The sequence below is a fragment of the Salmo trutta genome, chromosome 16 (assembly GCF_901001165.1).
Source record: "Salmo trutta chromosome 16, fSalTru1.1, whole genome shotgun sequence".
NCBI classification, from domain to species: Eukaryota; Metazoa; Chordata; class Actinopteri; order Salmoniformes; family Salmonidae; genus Salmo; species Salmo trutta.
Window position 1 is genome coordinate 46887649 of NC_042972.1, and position 16821 is coordinate 46904469.

Here is a 16821-nt window from a genome sequence, read left to right on the forward strand (position 1 = left end):
ACAACCATAACTTCAATGAAAAAGATCAAATTCCCAGATTATTCCACAAAACCAACTTTATAGGTTTTAAAAATAGGTTCTATTTGACTCAATGTTCCATGACGTACACTAAGGTATTGTTGGCAGAATAAATGGATGCGGTTCAATGGTAGTCCCAAAAATATTGCCATCGAGTTGTAAATCAAACATTGTTTGCTGCCTTCATTTGGGATGCACTGTTTGTTTCAATGACTCAATATTCTGGACAAAAACAGACGAATGGAACTAAGGCTGGGAATGACAATACAGTCAAACTAGCAAGGTCAATGATCATAAGTCAGTCATAACGTGGCTAATAGGCTAGCGTATCCATTTATGTACCAAACTAAAAACACGGAGCCTAACGTTAGCTAGATAGCTGCTAGGAGAATGTCATGTCATGCCATGCCATTGAAGGACTGACTTTTTCCCCTCATATCATTTTTTGGCAATACACAGCTAGAGATGCAGGTGTCATTTGGTTAGCTAGCAAGAACTTGAACGACTGTTAAACAGTTAGCTAGAGTGAATTTCCAAATGCAGGAGATATGCTATCTACTCCGATTTTAGAGCACTCTCGTCTGAGTGTGGCAGAGTTTGGCAAGCATTAGTTGTTGATCTTGTTGATGTGCATAGCTGAGGGAGAGAGAGCCTACCTTTTCATGGTTGTTTGATCAATAGGAGTGTAAAGTTCCCAAATGTAAGAGGACTCCTGTGCAGTGGCGATTTTAGCATGTTACTGTTGATGGGGCAAACTAAAAAAATGTTTTTTATGCATGCCAGCAAAGACACTACACAACACTAAACAATACATTAATTGCACTATAACGGCGACAAGCCATGCCCACAAACTGTTAGGGCCTACATAAAGCTGTCCCAACAGCAGAGCTTTCTTTCCAGCACAATGGAGTGAATCCTTACCCCCGCTATACCTGGCTATCAGCGGAGCCTTGTCTGGCAGCGAAACAATTAATTCAGCCTTGTTTACTGCCTTTTTAAAAAACAAAGCTGATATGGCTGACTTGCTTAAACAATTGTGGTTTCTACTGACAATTGAGATGTACAAACTATGGCATAAGGGAACGATGATCGGATAAAACGCATTCCGTAATTTTGATTAAGACATTAATGAGCGAGCGACGACGGACGTAGTCAATATAACTATGTGTTCGGCACTTTTGAAATGTACAGCGACAGAATGCAGAACATGGGCTGCTCTAACAGTATTTTCCCTGTACACCAAGTCAGAACAGTAGGATAAATAAAGGGGGCATATAAGCAGACAACGAAACCTCTTACAATATTAGATGATGACATTTCTCAAAAACAGGTTATAAGGCTACATGTTTTTTAAATTTGTATTTATTTCACCTTTATTTAACCAGGTAGGCCAGTTGAGAACAAGTTCTCATTTACAACTGCGACCTGGCCAAGATAAAGCAAAGCAGTGCGACAAAAAACAACAACACAGAGTTACACATGGGATAAACAAAAGTACAGTCAATAACACAATAGAAAAATCTATATACAGCGTGTGCAAATGGAGTAAGGAGGTAAGGCAATAAATAGGCCATAGTAGCGACGTGATTACAATTTAGCAAATTAAAACTGGAGTGATAGATGTGCAGATGATGAATTGCAAGTAGAAATACTGGTGTGCAAAAGAGCAAAAAAGTAAATAAAAACAATATGGGGATGAGGTAGGTAGTTGGATGGGCTATTTACAGATGGGCTATGTACAGCTGCAGCGATCGGTAAGCTGCTCAGATAGCTGATGCTTAAAGTTAGTGAGGGAGATATAAGTCTCCAACTTCAGCGATTTTTGCAATTCGTTCCAGTTTCTACGGGTGGGTGTTGTTATGGTGACCAGTGAGCTGAGATAAGGCGGAACTTTACCTAGCGAAGACGTGCCGCACCACCGAGACAGAACAGTAACGTTAGGTGAAATGAAGAGGTGAAAATAGACCAAATTATTAGGGTGAGGCACATGGGCTACTAACAGCTTACTACACAACATACACTTAGTTTTACTTTCTTAGGTACAGTACGCATATCTCCCTTTCATATTACATAATTTATGCAGCAGCATACAAGACATTTTTGGATTCAGCTTGGCTAGTGATGTGCTCACTTAAACATGAAGGTGGCGCATCGGCCAAAAAAACACACAGCCACTTCATTGAATAGGAGGCTACTAGTTGCTTTGCACTGCTTGCAGTTAGCCACTGATTCCTTCCAAACAACTCATTGTTGAATTTGCGATTTCCAACTTGTTGTGTAATCTTTATGTCCAATGGCCGATGAGCACCGATATGTTTATCTATAATTTCTCTTCATTATTTATCTTTATAAGACAAGGACTAAAAAGGATTTGCCAGTATATTGTCGACTTGATTCATGATGATGACTGCTAGCTAAGACTTTGAAAGTAAGATGTTGACATGATCAGTCCAATCAAAGCTACTGTACATATAACGTGATTTGACATTATTACATCTGTAGCCAATGACCTTGAGCCTTCTTGGAAGGGCACTTGTAATATAAATCTCTATGGCAAGACCCAAAGGGCAAAAATGTTGGATGTCTACCCTTACTAAGGACATAAACTTCGCGATGACGTAGTGTCCCCATGAGTGACAGAATAATGAGCCAATCACGGAGGCGTAGAAGGCCCATTGTTCCTCACTGTGTTTGGGTTAGTAAAAATGTGTAGCGTAGCTCTATTTACCTCCACATGCATTTTTTCACTATTCTGACCGTCTAAATAATCCATGTGATGTTCTGAAATATGAACACAGAAATACTGGACATTTCAAACTCTTATTATGGTGGTGATTTGACAAAATTACAATAATGCTCTTGAATTGGACTCACATTTTTCTGGTTTCGGTCTTGACTCGGTCTCTGACCCCTTTCCCCCTCCTGGTCTTGGTCTTGACTCTGTCTCGATTTGCTCCGGTCTTGGAGCAAATCGAGTCTCACTTTAGGTGTTCTTGAACACAACACTGATGACATGGTATGACGTGTCATGGTGTGTTATGACACTAGGTGTCAAAGTGTTACCAAAATGAAATACAGAAATATCAAATTTACTGAAGTATTCACACCCGAGTCAATACTTTGTAGAAGCACCTTTGGCGCCGATTACAACTTTGAGTCGTCTTGGGTATGTCTGTATCAGCTTTGCACATCCAGAATTGGGGATTTTCTCCCATTCTTCCTTGCATATTTTCTCAAGCTCTGTTAAAGAGCCACTGAACATGCCGATTGGCACGGGTGCTTTCTGTTGCTCAGATTCTAGATTTAAGTCTTGGAGGTGTGTTTCCTGACCAATTCCACATTTGGTTAATGATATTTGTCCCCATTAGAAGGGAAGCCTATTTCACTTCCTCTAAATCCCCAGAATGAATCTAAGACAACATTTATTACAGATTTCTTGAGTTAAAGTTTTTGTCGAGGATGTTTTAGTTGCGCAATTTTACATCTAACTAAGGTGTTTGGTGCAGTACTTCTTAAGTAAAAAAATGGACAACGTGTTGTCTTATGTAAACAGACGGAGCTGCTATGCTGTCTATGCTATTTGATAGAGAAATCACTGCAGCTGTTCACACAATGTTAGTAGGCAAATGGACACTGTCAAATCAAAATCCAACCTTAATTTACCCGTTGTGAGGCACGGATATTCCAAATTCTGTTTTAGATGAGACTTTATGACAAAAATGATCCTATTTAAAGTTTATAGTCAATTTTGACACTAGAATAACTGTTTCTGACTCATTTCGATGCCATATATGTAGTTTTCAAAGGGATTTGTTGCTTTTTAAAGGCAGTCACTCCAAGTTAGATGGGGATAGGCAGTGAACAGCAATATTCAAGTATTTTCACAGATTTTCAATGTGATTCAAGTCTGGGCTTTAGCTGGGCCACTCACAACTTTCCCATTCTTGCTCTGAAGCCATTCCAGCGTTGCTTTGGCTGTATGCTTGGGGTCATTGTCCTGTTGGAACATAAATCTTTGCCTCAGTCTAAGGTCGTTTGCAGGTTCTCATCAAGGATTTGCCTGTATTTGGCTCCATTCATTGTTCCCGCTATCCTTACCAGTCTCCCAGTCCCTGCCGCTGAAAATCATCCCCATAGCATGATGCTGCCACCACCATGATTCAGGTAGGGATGGTGAGCGGTACCTGGTTTTGCATTGAGGCCAAAGAGATCTATTTTTGTCTCATCAGACCACAGAATCTTTTGACATGCTCTCATGTGCCTTTTTGCAATATCCATGCGCTCCCATAAATCCCAGATTGGTGAAGTGCTGCAGAGACTGTTGTCCTTCTGGCAGGTTCTCCCATCTCAGCCAAGGAACTCAGTAGTTCTGTCAGAATGTTCATTGGGTTTTAGTCACCTCCCTGACCAAGGTCCTTCTTGCCCGGTTGCTCAGTTTGGTCGGACGGCCAGCTCTAGGCAGAGGCTGGTTAGTTCCACTGTGACCACTGTGCTTTTGGAGACTTTCAACACTCTAGAAATTGTTTTATACCCATCCCCAGATATATGCCTCATCACAATTCTCTGAGATCTACGGATAGTTCATTGGATTTCATGGTATAGTTTCTGATCTGACCTACACTGTCAACTGTGTGACCTTATATAGGCAGGTGTGAAACATGTTTTCACTTTGTCATTATGGGGTATTGTGTGTGAGGGGTGAGGGGGTAAAAAAAATCGACTTAATCCATTTTGAATTCATGCTGTAACACAACAAAATGTGGAATAAATCAAGGGGAATGAATACTTTATGAAGGCACTGCATGTCAAAGCCAGGGGACCCTCTAGGCAAGCAGATTAAGCCCTGCCCTCCTGGCTCCAGCCTGCAGATGACCCTTGACCTAGAAATCCTGCCTCTCTCCCAGTCCACCCACTGAGGACAAGGAACTCTGATAGGTACTCCTTTTCAAGTATGCCTGGGAGGAACCCTTTTATGTTTATGGGCGATCTTGATGAGGATACATACCCATTAGGTTTCAGACATAGAGGTCTGTGGTATTAGCCATGAACAAGTGCACCATCAGCACAGAGAACGACTCAAACCATTGACCACAGAGACCACAAATGAGGCGTTAAGTAGAGTGGCACAGCAGCAGAGTGGGGCAGAGAGATAGAGAGATTTACCCCTCTTCTCCTCTCATCCATGCATGTGTCCGCTCTCCCTCTACCCACTCCTCCCCAAACCAGCCCATCTCCCCCCTCTTCCACTCCCTCCATTTCACATTTACATCAAAACATGTTGAATGGCCCACAATGCTTTGCCACAAAATAACAACTGTCACCTTCAGCAGAATTCATTAAATCAATGTTAATGTTGTTTTCCTATAATGTAATTTCTGTAATTGAAATTTAATTCTCCAACAATATTTGGGGAGATTTTTAATTGACGTTTGCTGTAATTAATTGCTGGGCAGAAACCAAGGCAGAGGCAGGGAGAAGTTAAAAAATGCAACCTGACAGAGATTGGGAGAGAGGAAAGGGGTACTGGCGGGGCAGGACAGGGAGAGGGGCCTGCTGGGACGTTTTCATCATCACGGCCACCCCCCTGCTGATGGGATAGGGGAAGGGAGGGGGAGATAGATTCTTCTTCACAGTCGGGAGATTTAATTGCACACAGATTCCATTACCTCCGCACAAATGTCACGTTCACTTCTGATCAGTGGCAAGGCAGGCCCTGGCAGTCAGCCAGACTAGAGTGCAGAAAGTATTCAGCCAATCAGAGCACCCATGGCAGACAGAGGAGAGGGACAGCGAGACTAGAGCATGCCAAAGATGTTAAAAACAAAGGACAGTCACACACACACAAAGCTGCCGATGCTACTACGACCGGTGTATCATTCAGCGAGTAAATTGTGTATTTTTTGTTTTGATTGCTACTTTTCATTGATTTTGCCAATATGACACAAGGTGATCATTTAGAATGATAGTCATTAAAAATGAAAGACTGCCATTTGACAAAACAAAGAGAAAACATGTTCAGTATAATGTCTAATTTATGTCACCATTCAAGATTCATACATGTGTAGTAATATTTTCTGCAATGCATCAACATAGTTTTAAATATGTTCAACAAAGTTTCAATATGATAAACGCCTTGATAAATGTACACATTCTTTTAAGTTGTTTCATTATTTAAAGTCATAATGCAATTTGGTTAAATAAAAATGGAACATTATTTGGCCTGAACAATTAACAATTCTTGAAAATACTTTTTGAGTATCTGTTGGTATCTAGATTAACCTAATTATAATGAGATGCAAATTAGCATAATAAGTTAAATCCTACTGTGCTGCAGACTAGTTCACAGAGAGGCAGAACACACATATGAAATTAAAAGTAATTTTAGGGTAGATGTAGATAAGAGTAAGAATGTGCACTTACCGTGTTCACTCGTGTAGGAAAGACTGGCGCTCCATTCTTCCAATGAGAATTCAGCTTAGGTTCTTTGGAGGTGGGATCATCAGGAGTTCACAGATGACACTGTATTTAAGTATGCGAGGGACAGACAGAAGAGAAGGACAGGGGAGATAAATATATGTCTATTACAAACAGGATGTGAAAAGGTGGGGAAAGTCCCTACAGTTCACTTAACCCACATCAACCGTGAATGTGAAGAGGGAAAATTAAACGTGATCAGTTCCAACCACACATATTTTACATGATTTATGACACACCGATTCCTGTTGTCATCTCATGACCTAAATACATAGAGTCATGTCACTGTTTTAATCTTTACAAAGATAGATCAGTGGTGATTGCATAATGTGGTGATGATGCTGCTGATGAAAATGTCAGTGTTAACAAAATAACATCGTATACAACTACAGAACTCTGATTCTCATCAAACTCTGCATGTTCTCAGTGACACATTGAACTATAAACCCACACCATCATCTGTGAGCTCTGTCTCAAAATAATCCAAATTTTGCAAGGCCATTTTCTGAACACCATTTAGAAAATCCAGTCAGTTACAAAATTACATTTGTGAACATGGTATGTGTGTATGTGTGGTATTCCATATTTTACGATATACCGGTATTGATGCACAGACCGGTTTGGGTTTTTACTTTACCTTCTATAATGGTACTTTAATGTTTGGTTTGTTAAATGTGACACGCCGTGTGTTATGTCCATTTCTATAGTTTACTCCGATACTTGAGTCATCTCTCTCAGCTCTCTCTCTTTGCATTCCGCTTTCCACAGACCAAGCCCCGCCCCTGTCAAGAAGCGCATTTGTTGTTCCTCGACCACGAGACACTTGCATTCAGTATGCATGGTCAATGCAGCACATGCAACAATGTTGATGACAACAATGCTGTTTTCACTTTGCTTCTTAATATAAATCACCGAAGCGTTCTATATTTACACTATTAGTTTATGTTTCTTACATCTGCAAACTGCTAGTTTGTCTTTTCTTAGGCAGTTGGGCCTAAATCATGTTAGCCGCTAATGCTAATTACTAGTTAGCTGGCTAGCTAATAAATGTACTGAGTCAGAGCAAACGTAACTAGCTATACAGCCTGATAATACTAGTGATCTTGTAGACCTAAATTAGCATGTTGTTTGTGCAACAGTATCCTCTAAATCAAAGAGGAATACTCGAAGCATGAATATGTTAAGTACATGAAGGAGCTAAGACATAATATTCAATGTAGCCAAAGACTACAGGGTCCCCTAGGAAACACTTATCAATACTTTGGTTCCTACCCTGTCACAATAACTCCTTCCTGGCATTTTCATTAATTGTCATGTCAAACAGCACTCTATTCAAAGTGCCCACTATTATATTCTAACTATAGAATTAGAATAATCATTCTATTTCCATTGAACCAACAGTTCACCCAAGTGTTTTGCTCTAAATGGCAAATCAAATCGCAATTGCAACATTTTGTTAAAAATAAGCCCTAGATTGTTTGGCCATATCGTGCAGCCCTACGTGGCAGTGTGGAAATGATCTCAAATAAGCGCAGGAAATACAAAAATGTATGAAAATACAGATATATTGTTTTTTGGGGGGGGGAGTTCAGTTGAATTGAACAGTATAAAGCAATCAGAATGGAGAAAGACCCATTGAAATCACTTAGAATGTATGTGTTGCCACCCTAGGATCACTCACTACTCATAAAGCAAATGTAGAACTTTTATTATTCAAAAACATAAAATACTGTCAAATACCGTCATTCTTTTCTTTTTTTATACAGTGATTTCATATTTTAGCCATATCACCCAGCCCTAGTGTGTGGGTGTGTGTGTGCTTGACCATCTATATCTTTAGGCCTATCTCTTTATGGCATGAGAGTATGATGCACTTTTGTTCTCCCACCAAAAGAACAGACCATGGAGATGCAGCTCCATTAATTGACCTTGCCTATGAGAGCCAGTGTCAAAAGACTAAATATATAACTCTGACTCTTTCTCTGTGCATCAGTAGTGTGTAGAGGCCCCAAACCAGACACAACAAGCCACAGGCCCGCCATCCCAACTCCTCATAATTCATGAGTGTGGAATTCAGCTAACCCCATTAACGCGGAGTTGTTTCCACAGCCGGGCAACATTCCTCTGCCCGCCATCAGCCTCTGAACCCCAGATAAGACCCCTCTGATTACCCGCCTGCATGCCTGTCATTACTCCAAAAAATATGTTGATCCCAATAGACGGCTTCACCCCTCTGAATTTATGACTGCACCATTGGGGCTCCACTTTGCTCAAAAGAGCATTGGCTCAAAAAGGCCCTGTAACTTTGAGACCCCGCACAGAAGGCACTCAACAGGCTATTGAGAAAAGACTCAATAAAAAAAGCATACCACCATGCAGAATTTACAATGGCTCCAAGAAAATCTAATTGATGAGATCATTCAAAAAGAGATTTGATTCATGGTCTCATGTAAGGGATGTAAAGAAAGTATGAGAGTAAAAGTACTTTTGAAGGTAGGTAATTTAACTTTACTTCGCAAAATAGCAGGCAGCAGTTAAAGAGTGGCTGTTTAGTTTATAGATGTGCCACTGGCTTTCCATCCAAAAAAACTGAACAAACAGCCAAACACTGTATGATACAGGACAGTATCTTGAAAGTCATATTCACTGCCACAACATCCAATAGACATATACAGTACAACAGCTAAGCTATGTTTCACTTGTGGACATCCACACAGCAGCTGCTCAACACACAACTTTCAGCTTCAGAAGCATGTGTTTTTAATCTCTCCTTTTCACCCAAATTACAATCTTTGTCAGTTTCAAAGGGAACTAGTAACCAGCCACTTTAAAGTAGTGTGTTAATTGATACTTATTTGTGTGTCAAGTTTCCAAGCGATCTGACAACAAACTTGTGGAGAAGGTGTTTGTTCTACCCAGGTCCATGAAACATTAGGTAAACTGGATGGGAGCAAGGACAAACTACTTTTCCCTAGGGTTGGGCGGTATACCGTATTTTACTATATACCGGTATTGATGCACGGACCGGTTTGGGTTTTTACTTTACCTTCTAAAACAGTATTTGAATGTTTGGTTTGTTAAATGTGATATGCTGTGTGTAACGTCCATTTGTATAATTTACTCTGCTACTTGAGTCATCCCTCTCCGCGCCGCTTTCCACACAGACCTAGTCCCACCCCGTCACTCAAGGAGCACATTTGTTGTTGCTTGACCACGAGACACTTTCGTTCAGTCTACATGGTCAACGCAGCATACACAACGATGTTGTTTCCACTTTGATCTTAATATGAATACACACGCGTTCTATAATTACAATATTAGTTTGTGTTTCTTACAACTGCAAACAGCTAGTTTGTATTTTCTTAGCAAGTTAGCCTAAATCGTGTTAGCCACTAATGCCAATCGCTAGTTAGCTGGCTAGCTAGGCGGTATACCGTTGGCTAGCTAACTAGCTAAAAAGTACTGAGTCAGAGCAAACGTAGCTAGCTAATACAGCCTGATACCAGTGCTGGTGGAGACCTAAATCAGCATGTTGTTTGTGCAACAGTATCTTCTAAATCAAAGAGGAATAGGCGAAGCATGAATATGTTGGCTACATGAATAAAGATTTAATGTAGCCAAAGCTTATAGGGTCCCCTAGGAAACACTGAACATCCCTTTGGTTCCTTCCCTGTCACAAATCCATGGCATTTTCATTCGTTGTCATGTCAAACAACACTGTACTCTAAGTGCCTACTATTATTTACATTCTAACTATAGAATTTGAATAAACATTCTATTTCCATGATTCCAAAAGTTCACCCAAGTGTTTTGATCTAAATCGCAATTGCAACATTTGGTTAAAAATAAGGTCTAGTTTTTTTGCCCATATTGTGGCAGTGATCTCAAATGAGTGCGGGAAATGCAGAAATTGATGGAAATGCAGGAAGTTATTTTAGGTTGAAATTTTATTTATTTTTATTTAACTAGGCAAGTCAGTTAAGAACAAATTCTTATTTACAATGACGGCCTAGGAACAGTGGGTTAACTGCCTTGTTCAGGGGCAGAACGACAGATTTTAACCTTGACAGCTCAGGGATTCGATCTAGCAACCTTTCGGTTGCTGGCCCAACACTCTAACCACTAGGCTACCTGCCACCCCAGTTGAATTGAACAGTATAAAACAATTAGAATGGAGAAAGACCCATTGAAATAATTTAGAATGTATGTGTTGCCACCCTAGGGTCAGCAAATGTAAAACTTGAATTAATCAAAAACATAAAATACCATCAAATACCCTCAAAACTTAGAAAAATACCATATGATATTATGTTTTGCCCATATCGCCCTACTTTCCCCCCTCCATGTTCAATACACAGAGGGACCACAGTCAACAGGACATCAAAACACACATAATAAGGGCCCCATTGACAAACGTCAATACCAAAACATTATATATGGACCAAATGGTAGCCTCAGAATGCTGTCCGTGTCCAACACAGTCCACCTGAGCTGAGACTGCCAGTCATCAGGTAGCTAGCAGGGCTCCATCTGACTATAGAGAGAGAACATGGTGGCTGGATCGGATCAATGGCTTGACCCATTAAGTCACAGCACTCCTAGTACCTCATCTAATGAGAGCCGGGCTTGGGGAGCACCCATGGCTGACCCATGCTGCTGGTGACAATTATAAGAGAGTGGTCTTTCAGCAGCGACGCCCACTTGACCTGGCAGCGCAAAGGCAAGGAGGAGATCCACATGATTTAAACTCCTCCCTAAGACGTGCTGACAAGGTTAGAGGGTCAACGCAGACATTAACAGGTCAGTGTGTGGCTCACTTGGGAACAATTACTCCCAGTCACAGCTAAGTGGACACTTGATTGAACACGACGGAGGCAGGACACACTTCCCACAGATAACAATCCCCAGAGCCATTTAGGATAAAAAGCCCTTGTGATACAGCCTTTATGGGCAAAATTCATCTTCCTTTTCCCTTTTAAAGCAATGTGAGAGTGATAGAGAGGCATTCTTTGGAGCAGATGAGTCTCTGAGCATTAACATTGTCTACCAATGCTAATAGCAGCTTATGACATCCTGACAATTACAAGGTGACAGAAAATAATAAAACAATGGAGAGACTGTTAATTTCAATAGGAATCAATGGATCTGTTTTCTTGCTTTTTGTTACAAAATATAGAACATTTTAAGAGAAAGTCCAAAACACTATATTATCAGTTTAACAATTAAGTATAAATGGTCTCAAGGCTCCAACCAATTAAATTTGAAACCAATGCAATCCAAATATCTAGAAATAGACCTATATGTGCTTATACTGTAAATATACTTGAGATGAATGAGGGCTATTTTGTTACGGTAGAAGCAGATTTGGCAGTGATGTTCATGTGTTTACTAATTAGATCTGCCATTGTTGCATTGTCTTGTTTTTTCCAATCTGACCTTTGACCTACTGACAGTTTGACCCACCTCCCACCACAATGAGTAAAACTTCTCCCGGTACAGCTGATTTTTTCCCCACGTACACAGTCAAACCGTCTACATGATTCCCATCCGAAACAGTTCGGAACAGTTTGTGCATATATTATGACAACATTTTGTGACGTTTTTGTTTTGGTCTTTTTCGGCTGTTTGTGCACACACACAAAATTCGAGGAAAGATGAAGTTCAGGAACCAAAGTCTACACCACTTTGTCTGTCATTGGTCAACAGTAGGGATTCTTCAATTAAGTGTTTGTTGTCATTCAAAGATAAACAACTCGTTTTCATAAACATTTTGTACATACAGTACAAGACAAGTTTGGACACACCTACTTATTCAAGGGGTTTTCTTTATTTTGAATATATTGTAGAATAATAGTGAAGACATTAAAACTATGAAATAACACTAAGAATAATGTAGTAACGAAAAGGGTTAAACAAATCAAAATATATTTGAGATTTTAGATTCTTCAAAGTAGCCACCCTTTCAATAGATGACAGCTTGCACACTCTTGGCATTCTCTCAACCAGCGTCACCTGGAATGTTTTTCCAATAGTCTTGAAGGAGTGCCCACATATGCTGAGCACTTGTTGGCTGCTTTTCCTTCACTCTGCGGTCCAACTCATCCCAAACCATCTCAATTGGGTTGAGGTCGGGTGATTGTGGAGGCCAGGTCATCTGATGCAGCACTCCATCACTCTCCTTCTTGGGCAAATAGCCCTTACACAGCCTGGAGGTGTGTTTTGGGTCATTGTCCTGTTGAAAAACAAATGATAGTCCCACTAAGCGCAAACCAGATGGGATGGTGTGTCACTGTATAATGTTGTGGTAGCCATGCTGGTTAAGTGTGCCTTGAATTCTAAATAAATCACATACAGTGTCACCAGCAAAGCACCCCCACACCTCCTCCTCCATGCTTCACGATGGGAACCAGACATGCAGAGATAATCTGTTCACCTACTCCGTGTCTCACAAAGACATGGCGGTTGAAACCAAAAAACTCAAATTTGGACTCATCACACCAAAGGACAGATTTCCACTGCTCTAATGTCCATTGCTCGTGTTTCTTGGCCCAAGGAAGTCTCTTCTTATTATTGGTGTCCTTTAGTAGCGTTTTTTTGAAGGCCTGATTCACACATTCTCCTCTGAACAGTTGATGTTGAGATGTGTCTGTTAATAAAACTCTGAGGTGCAGTTAATTGACGATTTCTGAGGCTGGTAACTTTAATGAACTTATCCTCTGCAGCAGAGGTAACTCTGGGTCTTCCTTTCCTGTGGCGGGATCCAGTTTCATCATAGCACTTGTTGGTTTTTGTGACTGCACTTGAAGAAACTTTAAAAGTTCTCGAGATTTTCCGGATTGACTGCCCTTCATGTCTTAAAGTAATAATGGACTGTAGTTTCTCTTTGCTTATATGAGCTGTTCTGGCCATATTATGGACTTGGTCTTTTACCAAATAGGGCTATATTCTGTATACCACCCCTACCATGTCACAACACAACTGATTGGCTCAAACGCATTAAGAAGGAAAGAAATTCCACGAATGAACTTTTAACAAGGCATACCTGTTAATTGAAATGCATTCCAGGTGACTACCTCATGAAGCTGGTTGAGAGAATGCCAAGTGTGCAAAGCTGTCATCAAGGCAAAGGGTGGCTACTTTGAAGAATCTAAAATATATATTGACTTATTTAACACTTTTTTTGGTTACTACATGATTCCATATGTGTTATTTCATAGTTTTGATGTCTTTACCATTATTCAACAATGTTGAAAATAATAAAAATAAGGAAAAACCCTGGAATGAGTAGGTGTGTCCAAACTTTTGACTAGTACTGCATATATAAATGAAAAACAGATGTGTAGGTAAAGAACTGCTCGTGGTAACGAACATCTCCGTGTAAAGTGGTCACTCCATACTTTTCATGCACAAGCATGGCTTATCGATTTGCAAACACATTTTCCCAATTTGCATAAGCTGTGTGTTGGTTGAGGTATTGTTTTTTTCTTCATTGTTTATTTATTTTTTTCTTTCTCTGAAAATCAGTTCCACATTGTCCTCCCTCTGCAGTGGGCTGAAGCAGCTGTTGGCTGTTAGTGGCTGCAGACGACACAGTTCACCACTTCTCCAGGAGAAATCGAGACAGAGTGCACCACAGCTGCAGCTGATGAGAGCGGGTGTAAAAGTGTGGCAGACAGAGAGAGGAGATGGAGGTTGAGAGAGACGGAGATAGTGGGAAAGTGAGAGTGAGGATGAGAAAGAGAGAGTGAGTGAATGAGAAAGAGATTGAGAGAGAGAGAGAGAGAGAGAGAGAGAGAGAGAGAGAGAAAAAAGGGCAGGCATTGTCTTCCACACTCATGTTCCAGAAATAGAATGACTTTTCTCATAAGATGGTAGAAAAATCACTCTATCCAACAGAGCCCGGCGGACTATGCCATTACAGGTCCATCCTCATCACAGGCACTTCCCTTCTCCACGACGGAGGAGCATGAGGCCAGGCGAGCGAGCGGTAGAGGAACCAGGAAGCCATGCTTTAGGAAGGAGGAAAGGAGCTGAGGCGGAGGATGTCTCCCCTCTATCTCTCTCCTCTCTCTCCAGCTCCGCTCATTAACTGGGATCCTTTCCAATTCATTTAGGACCCCTGAGATACAACCTTCCCCCAGAATTTACTGAAATGACACAATATTAGCAGATTTGCATATGCAGAACTGTGGAAGCAACAGGCTCTCCTGCTCAATTGACCTATTGGTTGTTGTGGCAGCGGAGTTATTCCCGGGGACGATTTTGTAATCAAGTGTGCGTCATGTGAATACCATCTGGGTACCACTTATTTAAAGCTGGCAGAAGTCCCGTGGCAGCCACCCTGGCAATGAGGAGGAAGGGAATAAATTGCATCATTTACTTAACATCCATTTGCCGTTGTGCCCGTTAAAAACCCATGACTAAATAATTTGGTTATTTCGGCTGCCAGTTACCGCTGTCAGCCAAATTGCGTTGTACATGCAACAAACAATGCAACTGTCAAAGGGCTGATGAAGGAGGTATCATAGATGTTAACCACATGAAATCACATTTACAGCAAGTATATTAACAACCTTCAATCCATTTACAGCAAAGAAATGTCCCAGCACATTATGTACAGCACACCACACATAAACAGACAATAAACACATTGTAATTATAATGCCAACTCTTTAATTAGTGGGTCATTTGGGGATGGTCGAACTCACTAATTGTCAGAGTGATGTGAATGGATTTGGGGGGGGGACGTAAGGAGATCAAGCCTGGGGGGGGCGTAAGGAGATCAAGCCTCGGGCCCAAAGTTATATATTCCCTACTCTCCTAGCGTGTTAGGAAGCAGAAAATTCAATTGGCATGGTTCCAAAGTAGAAGAGTTGAGTTCCAAACAACCTAACAACCTAAATCAGGAGGGACAAACCTCATGCAAATCATTTACATGAGCTAAACTGTAAGAAAGCCTAACACATCTAAAGGTCTCACATAATGAAGGTTTCAGAGCGAGAACAATAAGTGTGCCCATTATTAGCTGGCTAACAGGTGATCTGTGGTAATAATGTAAACTCTAGGGCCCAGTTATCCATCTGGATTTGCCTATCGGATAGGATTAAATGCATAGAAATAGAATGAATATAACGGACGAATTGTTGACTTGAATGGGGACTCTGGTTCTATGTATTCTATTTCTATGCGTTTAATCCTATCCTATCCGATAGCCGAAATACAGATAGATAACTTTGGAAAAACTGGGCCCAGAGGACCAATGGCAGCTTCAATAAGATCCATTTCCAAGGGGTTACAATACAATATAGAGACCATATTTGTATCCAAAGATTTACTTGTCCACATTTTCACCCACTAACACTGCTAATTGTCCTGTGGAATATTACACCTGATTACTTAACAGATACCTTGCCTCACAGGCTGTAAGTAGGATTGTAAACATGTATTTGACCTAACGACAACCTATCCATAACAGGAGAGGACAAAAGATATTTTGTGCAATCCATGTTCTGTAGAACATCTACTGTACTGGAAATCAATGACAATGTGAAGTACACATAACAATGGAGCGAGAATGTACACCCTGTGATACAGTGGATGCATTGCAACCAACAGTTAGAATGTGGCGCTGTGCTACGCATTACCGCTGGATTTCTTAAAACACTACTAACGGGATATTACATTCATTTGATTCGATTTTATTTAACTAGGTAAGTCGGTTAAGAACAAATTCTTATTTACAATGACGGCCTACCAAAAGGCCTCCTGCGGGGACGGGTCCTGGGATTAAAATAAATAAATAAATAAATACAATATAAATATAGGGCAAAACACACATCACAACAAGAAAGACAACACAACACAACATAAAGAGAGACCTAAGACAACAACATAGCAAGGAAGCAACTGCGTGTTACATGCACCTGCGTGTTAAAGCAAACTTGCTTGCAACCAAAAACCTACAAGAATAAACAAGCCGATCAGTTGATCTCTTGTTATTACCGTGTCAAGTGATAATGATACCAGACAACTGCGTCTAGGTTCTCTACTCCCACGCCCAATGAAATATCAACCTACAATGGAAACCAATAAGGCTGATGAATGTAAAAATACTTAAGAGTATACACATTTTTATTTGATAAAAAAAAAGTAGATTGAGTTATATAATCACAATTGACTTGATTTAGTTACACATTTCAAACATGGACAGTACAGGGATATTTTACCCGCGATCTTGATAAGAGATTACTATACCAGACAATTTTCTTTTAAAGACAGTATTTAATGGATTACATTAAACAAATTTAATAATAATAATAATAACAGTAG

General features: G+C 40.5%; 1 protein-coding gene across 6 annotated transcripts in view; it reads right to left on the reverse strand.

Annotated features, from left to right (window-relative positions):
• The window catches only part of LOC115150870 (forkhead box protein P1-B), a 203327-nt gene that overhangs the window by 160516 nt on the left and 25990 nt on the right, over positions 1–16821 (reverse strand). For all 6 annotated transcript variants that reach the window (XM_029694641.1, XM_029694634.1, XM_029694633.1 and 3 more), the window contains exon 2: positions 6439–6537. The gene's annotated coding sequence lies outside the window, so the exon portion shown is untranslated. The remainder of the gene's footprint in view (positions 1–6438; positions 6538–16821) is intronic.